Raw genomic sequence first — 13,388 nt, forward strand, 5'->3', positions numbered from 1 at the left:
ATAGTGAGATTTAGAAAGATCACCCAATCACAGTGGAAAGAACACTTCTGGCCTGACCACTTTCTAGACATATAACCTTGGATAAAATACATAACTTTCCTGAGCTTTCACCTCATTATCTATAAAAGGGAACAATTAATCAGTAAGTCAAGCTGCAACCATTTGTTTAATGACTATTACATGCCAAGCCTTGTATGGGGTACTAAGAACACAAAGACAAAAATGGAATAAAATCTGATTATAGATGTCTTGGAAACCTCATCGAGTTGTTGTAAAGAAGGAAGGAAATAATGCTCCCCAAGCATAATCTTATTTGATCTTCACAATAACCCTGTGACATAGGTACAATTAATATCCTTATTTTTCAACTGGGGAAGCTGAAGCAGGAAACAACTAAATAATTTGCCCAGGATCATATAGTTATTAAGTATTGACAGCCGCATTTGAACTTGTATTCTGGATTCCCTTAGTCTTAGTCTAGCACTCTATCCACTGTGTCACCTTACTGCCTTCTATACAAAGAGCCCTATTTTAACAAAGAGTTAAAAGCCAAGTAATGGGCTAGGGAAATGACCAGACAACAACTGCCAGGAAGGAAAAATCAAAAGGGATAACATGGGGGCATATCTAAAAGTTTTTTCATTAGCAAAAGTCATTCTAGAACCAATATACATATATTTTAAATTTGTCTTTTTTTCTCCTAATTCAGAAATTTATTCATTTGCAAATTAGCATTGTAATTAATGAGAATCCAGGAATTGCATCATGCCTGCATTTAACTCATATAGAGTAAACTATATGAGAGGGAAAGATAAAAGAAGGAAAAAAAGAATGGAAATGATAACAATTTAAATAGTTCCTGTGATTCTGCTGACTATTTCATACTCACTAAGTCTAGACCTGGAGAGAATATGAGATATGAAATGTGAATATGCTCCCTAGACTTCTATTAGGTCTCCCTCCCCCATCTTTCCCTGGTGCTCCTCTGGAGCAGCAGGAGAAGGTGAAATTGGGATGGATAATTCTGGGAGAGAAGCAGGGGAGGGATACCAGGCTGGGATTGGCAGGGATTTGTACAACTTCGTCTTGGCTCATGCCCACCTTGGCTCCCCAACAAAATGGACCTAGCCCTTGGAGACATTCCTTATTTAGAAATCAGGAATCTAATCCCCAACTTTCCTTTCCTCTTCCAGATGATGTTTGCCTTGGAGGTTTACTACAGAGAAGATATTTTTAGCCACAGTTCATTTTTACTTTAAGTACTGATTTAGAGATCTAACTTGTATATAACACTTGAATTCATTGCATCATATTATAATACAAATAATTAACATTTATATGTGTTAATCTGGAGGGCTACATAGATCCTTGAAGAAGTCAAAGAGACCCAGATAAATTTATCTTGAGTCTTTTGGGCTTCAAGTTTATTTTTCAGATTAAAATAATGCCTGTCCTATTTTTGATGTTGGTTAGCTTGAATAGTTACATATGGGCCCCATTCCTTTTTTTTTTTTTTTTTCTTGAGAGCTAGAAATAAGGCAGATTCTGATATTCCCAAGGGTAATCTTGGGTAGAGCTATGAACCAAAGAAACTTAAGGAAAAAGCTCTCAAAAATGTGAATTTAAGTTTAGAATTTCAGTAATAAGCTGCAGAATAAGAGGAGCATTTAAAATATTGGGGGTAGGGCTGGGAAGAGTCAGGAGATTAAAGTGGCAATAATATAGTGAAAAGTATAAATGTCTAAAGTTAGTTTATGATCACCATTTATAAACTATGAGACTCAGCAAACTGCTTCCTCTTAGATTCCTTACTGGTCAAATGAAAGAGTTGAACTAGATTGGTTGGTCCTTGGATAAGCTCTTTTTTGTGCCCAGGACAGCATTCTTTGCTGTGAGGAATCAAAGAACATTACATGTTTAAGCTGATAATAAGAAAGCTTCCTTTCCTCTTTCTTGCTCTCCTCTATTCCTTTACCTTTCTTCTTTCTTTCTTTAGATAATTTTGCAGCTCCTTAAATTAAGTTTAAGTTACTTTCCTTAGATCAAGCCAGGAAGAGCAGGCAGCAAACTACAGCTAGGGTAGGAAAGGATTGGAGGGAATGTGGAAATCTTGGAATAGAGGAAGGAGTTTTGGGGTATAGCAGTTGAGAACCAAGGGAGCAATTAAGTGGTTTAGTGAACAGACCTGAGTTCAAATCCAATTTCAGAGCCTGGGCAAGTTGTAATTGTTGTTGGTCCACTTTTAAGAACAATTATATCATGGAATGACATCTTGACTTGTGCTCGAATTAGATTTAAGTGAGGCAGATTTGCTTTAATCCACCAAAGAAAAAAATTAAAAGTATCTTTGCCAAGAAAACCCTATGGACAGTATGGTTCATGGAATCCTGAAGAGTTAGATAAGACTGAAAAACAAGAATGTCGAGAACCAATGGAGTAATTGATCTCTAACATCCCTTTCAAATTCAACAGTCACAAATTCTGCTGGGATAGCATATATTTTGATGACATCATCACAGCTTCCCTCTTTTTAAAATTTTTGTTGTTTTGTTTTTGTTTTTTCCTTCTTAAGTCTAAAACTGCTGCTACTTTATGGGACAAAATGGAAGAGGGGACCAATTTAAGTTAAATTCACATTGGAACATTTATTCTTAAATGCTTGAAACAAAAGACCAAAAGGGAGATAACCAAGCTGTTGCCTGATTTTATTCCTACTTTCTCTATCTCAGAGGCAATTCACACTGGAGTCTGAGGACTACTTCCTCAGGCAGCACAACAGGCCTATTAACTCTTAATTGCATTAACAGTCTGTGTTATCTGGAATAACAAACAGTCTTGATTTAGGGATGATGCAAGCCAGGATAGTAATTTAATTTCCTTTCCTTATCAGATGGGAGTTTCCTTAGGTCAGAGATATCTCCTCCAAGAGAAAAAAAAAGTGGGAAATTCCCACTTAGGATAGACAGTTTTTACTGCCTGATAGTATGTTTGATATATTTAGAAACTCCAGAAATACCAGTCTATTAATTTCACTGTCAAAACCCAGACTTCCAGTGGGTCTGTTTTACCCACCCCAATGCTATTTTACTTTTGCCCCTGAGATGCCTCTAGTTTAATTGGCAAGGCACTTAAGAGATGGTCCCTATACTGTTTACCTGGCCTAAGGAAGTAGAAGAAAAATGTCAATGTTGATGGTAAATTGGGTGATAAATTATTCTTTTCAGCATGTATCTAATAATACCACCTCTCTGCTCAAGAACCTTCAATGACTCCCTATTGACTCTATGATAAAATAGTCTCCTCAGTTGCCCATTTAAAGCCCTTTACAATTGTACTTCAGACTGCATAAGTAAGACTTATTTCACATTAATCTTCTCCAAGCATTTTTTGTAACTCTGTTTAGGATTTGCTTGGCAAAGAAATCAGAATGATTTGCCATTTCTTTCTCCAAACTCATTTTTACAGGTAAGGAGACTGAGACTTTTCCAGGGTCACACAGCTAGTACATGTCTGAAGCCAGATTTGTTCATTAAGATAGGTTTTCCTGACTCCACTCTATCCACTGTGCCACTTAGCTGCTATTCACCAAACCCATTATTTTATCTACTCATCATGCCTTTGCTTGGATTATCCCATTCCCATAGCCCAGGGGCCCGCCCTATGCCTGTTGTACACTCTTTATGTCCCTCTTTCATTTCTTAAAATCCTTGCTTCCTTCAAGGAAGATTGTCTAGATTACAGTATTTATTAATAGTCTCTCCTTCCTTAAATTCTCTTGTATTTCATTATCAGTGTGCACGCTCATGCTTATCTTCATAAAGATAAGAATAGAAACTGGTTTTTGTGTGATGGTTTTATCCACTGAATAAGTGCTTGTTGTCTATATGTACATATAAAATGTGGGTTACTTCTCATTTATTTTATTAACTTTTCTTCACAAAAACCATATGAGACAAGATATATTCTTTGACACTCCTTGGATTTCTGGTCACAGAAAGCAGAAATGAAATGAACAGCCCACTTAGGGACTGGAAATTTTATCTCTTGCATAACCAATTTCTTGGGCATTTTACATACACATGCCAAGCTGGCCTTTAGGTGGCACAGTAGATGGAGCACAGACCTGCAGTCAAGAAGACCTGGTCTCAGATATTTATTAGCTGTTTGACTCAGGGCAAATCATTTAATCTGTTTGCCTCAGTTTCCTCATCTGTAAAATGGGGATAATAATAACACCTACCTCCCAGTATTGTGAGAATCAAATGAGATAATAGTTATAAAGTGACTAGCACAATGCCGGGCACATACTAAATGCTATAAAAATGTTTATGATTATTATTAGTGCTCTGATGATGATGATTAGCTTTGAAACACTGAACTAACCACTTAAATCACTATTTTTCTCAGTTTTCTTAATTGTAAAATGGGGATAAGAATAGCAGGGGCATTGTGAGGATATTATAAGGCAATTTTTAAAAAGTTCTGGCAAATAGTAGGTGCTATAAAAATGCTTATACTCTTCCTCTACCTTTCTTTCACAATTAAATCAATTAGATTGTAGCAAAAATAATATTTGAGAAACTGATTACAAACCCAAACTCCAAGGCTTTTGTCACAACTTGGTTCCACAGTCTTAAATATAGCTTCTTAATTTACTTTCTCTCTATCATGTGCCTCCTCTCCCTAAAATCCTGTATTTACAAAATATATTTGGGCTTTTAAAAGAATATTAATATTAGAGTACTTTACTAGATAAACTCTAGATAATAGAGTTTAATAAATAGACCCAAAGTAGTACTAAAGCATTGTGATAAAGTGGAAAGAACACTGGCTCTATTATTAAGAGGACCTGGGTTCATATCCTGTCTTTGATGCTTGTTACATGTATGATGTTGAAAGCTCTTGAATCTCATTTTCTTCACTGGAAAAATGAGGATGTTGGGCTAAATGGCTTCTAAAGTATATATCAGCTCTGGAGATGTGATCCTGGGAATCAGTATGAAAACTTCAATAAAATAATGGTGCCTACATTTGGTTAAATTGGGGTCAGATGGAAGCCTTAGAGCAGTAGTCCAAAGAATTGTTGGGGTCTCTGAAACCCTTTCAGATGGTCTATAAATTCAAAATTATTTTTTATTTCTAATATAGTAAATAGCTATAAATATAACCCATGTGAACAAAAACTCTTTGAACAGATCCTCGATAGTTTTTTAACAACATGAAGATACTGAGAACAAAGGTTTGAGAACCACTGCCTTAGAGGAACAACATTTTTCCAAGTTTCAATTGTTTGTATCTCACATGCTGATTCTAAAGATTCTAAATCATGTATATCACTGCATAGATAGCCTTCCCCCCAGATCTGCTTTTATCCAGTCACAAAATCAAAACCTAATACTTTTAGGACAAAGACAACAGAGCATCAATTGAAGGTAAATTACAGCTGAATTTCTGGGAGATCACATTTTATAGCTAAACAAATACCAAGAGAATTAACTGAGATTTATGTTTTACAAGAAATGCCAGAGGAAGTACAGTATGAAGGATTAGCCACCCATTGTAACATTTTGCCAAAAAAAAAAAAAAAAAAAAGATTCATATGACACTATTGTAAGTTTCAGTATTAAATAGTTGTTCAAAAAAAAAAAATTCCCATCTGGATTTTTAGCCTTGGGCCTTGCTTTGTGGAAATCTTTTGATGGGTTTCAAATAAAAAGACAATAAAATATCTTCTCTTGTCATTGAAGAAAATACTATTATTGTAACAATATGATATATAATAAGTAATTTTCCCATTGTGGGAGAGGACTTCTACGGATAGATTTATGGAAAAACGGGGGGGGGGGGGGGGAGGGAAATTGCATAGGACAGGAATCAGAGGGGTTTTTATATACTGATATCTACATCACTGGAGGGAATATCCACTTAGATGAGATTTCCAATTTATCAATGTATCAAAGTAATAGCTTTCAAGCTCACGACACATGATTTTTCTTTCTTTCTTTCTTTCTTCTTTTCTTTTCTTTTTGTGGACTTAACATGTGATTCACTGGTATAGATAATTCCAGGGAAGGGAAAGGTAAGGAAGGAAATTCCCTCCTACAAATGCAGGTCCTTACCTGCTCTGCAATAGATAGATTTAAGACAGTGGTCCTTAAAGTGTAGTCCAAAGAACTGTTGGGGGTCTCTGAAACCCTTTCAGAGGGTCTACAAATTCAAAATTATTTTTTATTTCTAATATAGTAAATAGCTATAAATATAACACATGTGAATAAAAACTCTTTGAAGAGATCCTCGATAGTTTTTTTAACAACATGAAGATACTGAGAACAAAAGTTTGAGAACCACTGATTCAAGAGAATTAAATTGCTCAGGGACAAAAAGCCATGTAAGAGTCAAGAAGTGGGACTTATACGGCATTCTCCCTGACTTTGGAGGGCTTTCTATCCATTATACCAGTCTGCTTCTCCACATACTGCTATCATCATGATAACAATAATTTCCTCAGAAAATACATTTTATTTGCTTTTATTACTGTTAAGCTGCAATGCCTGGCAATGAACCTATTAATTATTTTGACAGATAGTACCCAGTTAGAGTACTAGCCATGAACCTTTCTGGGCAGAGGGAGACAAAAGAATCTCACTTTATTCTACCCTATTTATTCTGTAATTTTCTCTCCCTAGTTACAGTTTAGAATTAATTATTACTGCTAGCAACAGAAGAATGGGACTAAGCACACTCAAAAGTGGAAGGGCAAGAGTATCTGAATTCAGATGTCCAGGATTTGAATGCCAACTCTTCTACTAGGCAGTATCATCTTGGGAAAATAAATTAATCACTCTGATCAGTTTCCTCATCTGAAAAATAAAGAAATTAATTGGCTTAGATGAGGGTTTCTTAATGAGAGATACCTGAATTTGTTTGTTTTTTAAGTCTGATAACAGCATCTGAATAAAATTAGCTTCTTTTACAATCTTTATTATTTTAATTTTAGGTCTTTGAAAACATTATTCTGAGGAATTGATAAACTTCTCCAGATGTTCCAAGGAATACATAGCACATAAAAGTTTAAAAACACTAGATAGATGTTCTCTAAGATCCTTTTGAACATGAAATCCTATAAATCTTATAAATGATTCCCCTTTTAAGAGGATAGTAATTTTGCTGTTGGTCATTTTATTTCTATTTCTATTTTTTTTTTTTGTCTTTGAATGCCCTTTGCCCAGAACAGGGCCTGGCTCATAATAGGCACTTAGTACCTGCATGTTGGAATCAATCAAAAGCAAATTTATTATGTGTCAGCCACTGTGCTAGAACTCAGAGACAAAAAGACAATCAGCCAGGTTCTGATCTCAAAGGCACACAGGGAGGACAGCACATGCATTTTTTAGATATAGACAGAGGCAGCTAAATGGCACAGTGGATAAAGCATTGGACCTAGAGTCAGAAAAAGTCATATTTCTGAGTTCAGCTCTGGCCTCAGATACTTCCTAGCTGTGTGACCTAACAAAGTCACTTAACCTTGTTTGCCTCAGTTTCTTCATCTGTAAAATGAGCTGGAGAAGGAAATGGCCAACCACTCCACTAACTTTGCCAAGAAAATCCCAAATGGGGTCAAGAAGAGTTGGGGATGACTGAACATCATCTCCTGGGTTGACTGAAACAAAGCGTTTAAAAAATTAGAGTAGGGGCCCAAGAAGCCTCGAATGCCAGGCTAAGTAAACTGAATTATTTTCCCTTGCCTGAATAAATATGTTTTTGTAATGTCTTAGCAACAATTCTGCAAAGAGCAAGAACAGGACTTGATATAAAATCCCTATGTCCAATTTCTTTTTCAATTTCAACATATATTACTAGTCATATCTAGAATAATAGCTATTCTCTCTTCCCAGTGAATGTCACAGATTTCAATTCAAAACAGTTATTCTAATGTAAATACCATTATCCTTCTTTTTTATTTTCTTGGAAACTTACATCATAAAATATCTCAGCTTTGGTTGACCTTGCTGAGTTCATGCCTGAAAAAATGTGGAGGCCACACCAAAATTCTGCCACTTCCAAAGTTCACACTTCAGGATGAAAGGCAACAGATTCTGATCTAGCTGAGACAATTTTCGTTACTTTTAAGGTAGATTCCTAAGTCAGCTCAGATCAAAATCAAGAGACAGCTGGGCAAAGCTGTGAATAGGGTGTTGGGCCTGGAGTCTGGAAAATCTGAATTCAAATCTAGTTATCCCCCACCCAAATTTTTGGTTTCACCAATTTCTCTTACATGTTGTCTTCCCCTATTTGAATGTAAGTATTTAAAAAAAAAGGATTTTTTTCTGTTAATTCTACTTCCCAATACTTAGCACAATATCTGGCACATAGTAAACACTTAATAAATGTTTATTGACTGACTTTATCACTTCTCATTCTTCTCTCCTAAATAAAAAAAAAATTAAGAGATAAGAGATTTTTAACTTTACATGTGCTTTCTCAATGAGGAGTGGGGGGAATTGGGGAGGGAAGAAGAGAGAGAATCTGTAACTCAAAATCTTAAAAACAAATGTAAAAAAATGCATGCAACTGGAAAAATGAAAAATATGCATAAACAAAAAAGAAGTAAAAGATTTGATATTGTAGAGATTGTGCTTTTTTTGAATATTTTATTTAGACAACTAAATTGTTGGACATCCTAGAAAATGGGGATAAATAATAGTAAAAATAGCTAGCATATTTATAACATTTTATAGTTTGCAAAGCTCTTTATGTATAAATATATATGTGTGTGTGTGTATATATATATATATATGTATATATATATAAAATCCCACGTAAGATCATAATCACCCTGTAAAGTATTATTATTATTCCTATTTTATATATGAGGAAACTGAGCCTGAGGAAGGTTAAGTTATTGGTTACATGGTTAATAAGCTTCTGAATAGGGATTTATTCATTGTACTACATAGGCACAAATCCAATACAATGAAATTTAATAGGCATAAATTCAAAGTCTTATATTTGGCTTAAAAAAATCCCAAACAACAGTTTCACAATACTTGATAGAGAAATTACCAGATACAAGGTTATCTGGGAAGAAAAGGATCTGGAGATTTTAATGGAGCAAAAGCTCAGGATGAGTCAATAGTAGAATATAGCAATAAAACCGAAAACAAAAACAAAATTCCAACTAGGTTATGTGATCTTAGACTGCAGCAGGAGTCAGAAGCTGGAGGACTTGAGAGGTGATGGTCCTACTGTTTTGGTCAGATCACATATGGAATATTATGCTTATTTCTAGCACCATATTTTAAGGGAGACATTGATAAACTATGGTATATACAGAGAAAAGTAATCAAGAAGATACAGAAACTAAAGATCATGCTAAGAAAGGACTGTTTGAAGTTAACAACATTTAATAGGCACACACTATCTGTCATTATTGAAGGGAGAAATCATTGAGGAGAAGGGGCCCACTTTCCTCACTACTACTAGCAATGGCTACAGCCCAATAGCCAATAATAAGCAGATTAGTGTATGAATCTTGGGGATGGAAACATCCTTCTGCTCTCTGGTCCTACTTCTAGACTACCCCTCACAGCCATTGCCACAGAAAGCAACTCCAATAGAGAAGGGACTGGCCACCCCACCAACTGCCAGCCATCTGCTACTCACAGTAGGAGAACCCAGAGACCCTAGGGAGGAAATGGGATGAAGCATATACCAATCATGTCTAACTATAATTATCCCTGCACTGGCCACTATCTCCCTAGAGATGCTGATAAAGACAGCCCAGGATGAGCCCAAGAGCCACAGAATGCTTCCAACCCCTCTCCCTCAGACATCATCTTGGGAAGCAACTCTTATGGAGCTGTAGTCTGGCAATTGGTACTACAAATGTTCTAGCAAATCTATTGAAAACTGAGAAAAGAATGTTTTTGTCACCAAAATCCTCGGCATGTTAGAAACTGATATGATTTTTATCAGTTTAAGTGATATAAAAAAATATATTGCCATTTGCATTGCTGCTGTACTCTAAGAACCATGGGACCTTTCTTTTTTTCATTTTAATTTTTTAGATTTATGAAATAAAACCAGCATTTCCATAACACAGTATAATAAAAGATGATCACATATGAAACCATAAATCTATTATGTATAATTCGCTACTTCTCTTAAATATATAATAAAATTATTATGTAAATTTATTTTTTCTTTTCTTTCCTTATCCTAGAAATGGCTACCATTAGATACAAATAGATATATATCTATATCTACATATAGATATGCTAAATTATTCTATACATACTTCTATTTATCAGCTCTTTCTCCAAATACAGAAAGTATCTTTCTTCATACATGCTTTATGGTTAATTTGGGTATTTGTAATAGTCAAAATAATTTATTTGCTCAAAGTCATTCTTAAAACAATATTGCTGTTACTGTGTACAATGTTCTCTTGGGTCTGCTCATTTCACTCTTCATTATTTCATGCAAGTCTTTCCATGTCTTTTAAAAATCACTGTACTCATCATTTCTTATAGCAGAAAAGTATTCCATCACAATCCAACACCACAACTTATTCAACCATCCCCCAATTGATAGGCATCCTTGTAATTTCTATTTTTTTCCCATGACAAAGGGAGTCAATATAAACATTTTGGAACACATTTAGATCCAGCTATATCTGACTTTTAGCTGACACTTTCCATTTTTATTGTTTCCTGATTAGTTCCTTGAGACCAGGGACTGTGCTTTGCATACAGTAAGTACTTAATTAATACTTCATTCATTCATTCACTGAGCATTGTAGACTCGGTCCCAAAGGTCCTGCTCAAAAGGAGTTCATAGTCTAATGATAGAGACAATATGTAAACAACTATGTACAAATAAGATATACTATACAGAATAAAGTATGTAGATTATCCCATGGGGAAAATAGTAAATTTAAGGAGTAGTAAAAGGCTTCTTGTGAAAGGTGGGATTTTAGCCGAGTTGTGAAGAAGCCAGGGAAAAAGGAATTGAACAGGGAAAGAGTTCCAGGAATGGGGGACTACTAATGAGTTGAGGGATGGAGAGTCTGTCTTAACTGGAGATTTGGAAAGGAGATCAGATCCACTGGAATGCAGGGTACGTGGTCTTACACTTGGGGTGTAAGGCTTTCTACTAGGGTGCAAGATGCCTGAAAATGTAGGAAGGGAGCAAGTTATGATGTGCTTTTTTTCCCCTCAAAAGTATTTTATTTTTCCAATCACATGTAAATATAGTTTGCAACATTCATTTTTGTAAGATTTTGAGTTCTAAATTTTTTCTTCTCTTCTTCCTTTCCCTCCCCTAAACAGCTAGCAATTTGATATAGGTTTACATGTACAAACTTTAAACATCTTTCTGTATGAGACATGTTGTGAAAGAAAAATCAGAACTGGGAAAATCATGAGAATGAAAAAGCTAACAAACAAATAAAAAAAAGTGAAAATGGTATGCTTTAATCTGCTTTCAGTCTCCGCTTCAGTCTGAGTGCAGATGGCATTTTTTAACCCAAGTGTATTGAAATTGTCTTGGATCACTGTATTGCTGAGAAGAGCTAAGTCTATTATAGTTGATCATCACATAATCTTGCTGTTACTGTGTACAATGTTCCCCTGGTTCGGCTCACATAAGATGTGCTTTAAATGCCAAATAGGATTTTATATTTGATCCTGGAGGATTTTATTGAATAGGGAAGTAGCATAGTCAGATCTATGCTTTGGGAAAATTCTATGTTAGATGGGTAAAGCATGAAGAAAAAGGGAGAGAGACTTGAAGCAGGAGGACCAGCCAATAGGAATAGAGCACATAACAATTAATAATAGAAAAGACAAGTTCTCCAGTGAAACTCACAATCAGGAAAAAGGAAATATTCCATGAGGTGAGAATATGCCATTGCTTGGCAGACTAAAGAGGAATTTAGCACTCTAAAAGAATTAGTTAGCTATATAAGAAGGAGGAAAAACACCATGAAGCATGGGGAAGGGATGCAGTAAGGAGAAAGATACCATGATATACAAGGGAGGGGAGGGGAAGAAAGACAACATGAGGTAGAATGCCATGGCAGGCTAACCCAAAAGGGATTCAGCAAAGATGGCTTGGACCACGGACAAATGTATAGGGGAAATTTAATCTCCAGGGTTTGACATAACTTGGTTTTGTTAGATACAGTAAGGTGGGGTTATCCATGACTTCCACAGCGGGCTGGGACTATAAGGTTGAAGTGATCCCCATCAGTGCCCTTCCTTGCTTGCCTCAGGGAGAATCTTATCAGTACTTCAAGCTTTCTCTGCCAACCCCACTTAGTGACCCAGTATCATCAATGAGAAATCCTCAAAGAGAGCCTTGGCAGTCAGTTAGTGGGTAGATTATAGAGAGGATTCCTGTTCAGGGACTGGTTCCACAAGGTGACAATTCAGGTCCTTTCTTAGCCTAAGATTTTATAATCCAATTATAAATATTAAAACTGTGCTCTCATACAGATCATCTAAGAAATGAGAAAAGCCTAAGATGGTGAACTTATAATAATTTCTTTTGATTATGATTGTTCCACAAGCAACCCACTCCCATGCCTTTCCGTTTTTTTGAACTCAATGGGAGATTGGGGAGAAGCCAGTCCATTCTGTTCTCACTGAACATGAACTTTGGAACTAAGTACAAAGTAAGAGCCAGGAGGAACAAAGAACAATGGAGGAAAACACATTTCACAGATGACTGTTTTGTAGTGTCATTTTCAAGTGTGGTCAGGCAGGTCCTTCCCAAATGACACAATTAAGTGTCTCTCAGACCTAACATGCTGTAATTGTGACGCTGACTATTCCCTTGTAGAGCCTATTACAGTGTGAGTGACAGCAAGGTCAGGCTGCCCTAAAAAGCCAAGTGTTCTTTTGAAAACAAAATCGGATCCAGAAAACAGTTACCAGGCTAAAGAACAACTCTGAAGCCTCAAACTTTTGAACTGAGAGGCAGGATTAACTCCCACCAAACTGGCTACAAAGGATATTTAATTGCTGGTATAGCAAGGTATTTGAGGGATCAAAATGCTTGTATTAACATAAAATTGGGAGAGAGGAGAAGAGTCCTGGATTTAGAAGCAAAGGATCTGAGTTCAAATTTTAATTCATGTCAGATACTATTTGCATGACCCTGGATAGGACCCTTTGCTGAAGAGTCTGTATGACAGTTTTGAAAGATATATAATGAAAAAAAATGCTATCTACTTCCAGAGAGAAACTGATGGACTCTGAGTATAAATTGAAGTATAATTTACTCACTTTATTTTTTTGCTCTCCCCCTTCCCTGCATATGGCTAACATAGTACTCTATTTTACATGATTTCACATGTATGATAGCTATCATATTGCTTGGATTCT

The 13,388-nt window shown here is 35.8% G+C and overlaps 1 protein-coding gene across 1 annotated transcript in view; it reads right to left on the reverse strand.

Annotated features, from left to right (window-relative positions):
• The window catches only part of SNTB1 (syntrophin beta 1), a 310,326-nt gene that overhangs the window by 110,297 nt on the left and 186,641 nt on the right, over window positions 1–13,388 (reverse strand). The window lies entirely within an intron of this gene.

The sequence above is a fragment of the Sarcophilus harrisii genome, chromosome 1 (assembly GCF_902635505.1).
Source record: "Sarcophilus harrisii chromosome 1, mSarHar1.11, whole genome shotgun sequence".
Lineage (NCBI taxonomy): Eukaryota > Metazoa > Chordata > Mammalia > Dasyuromorphia > Dasyuridae > Sarcophilus > Sarcophilus harrisii.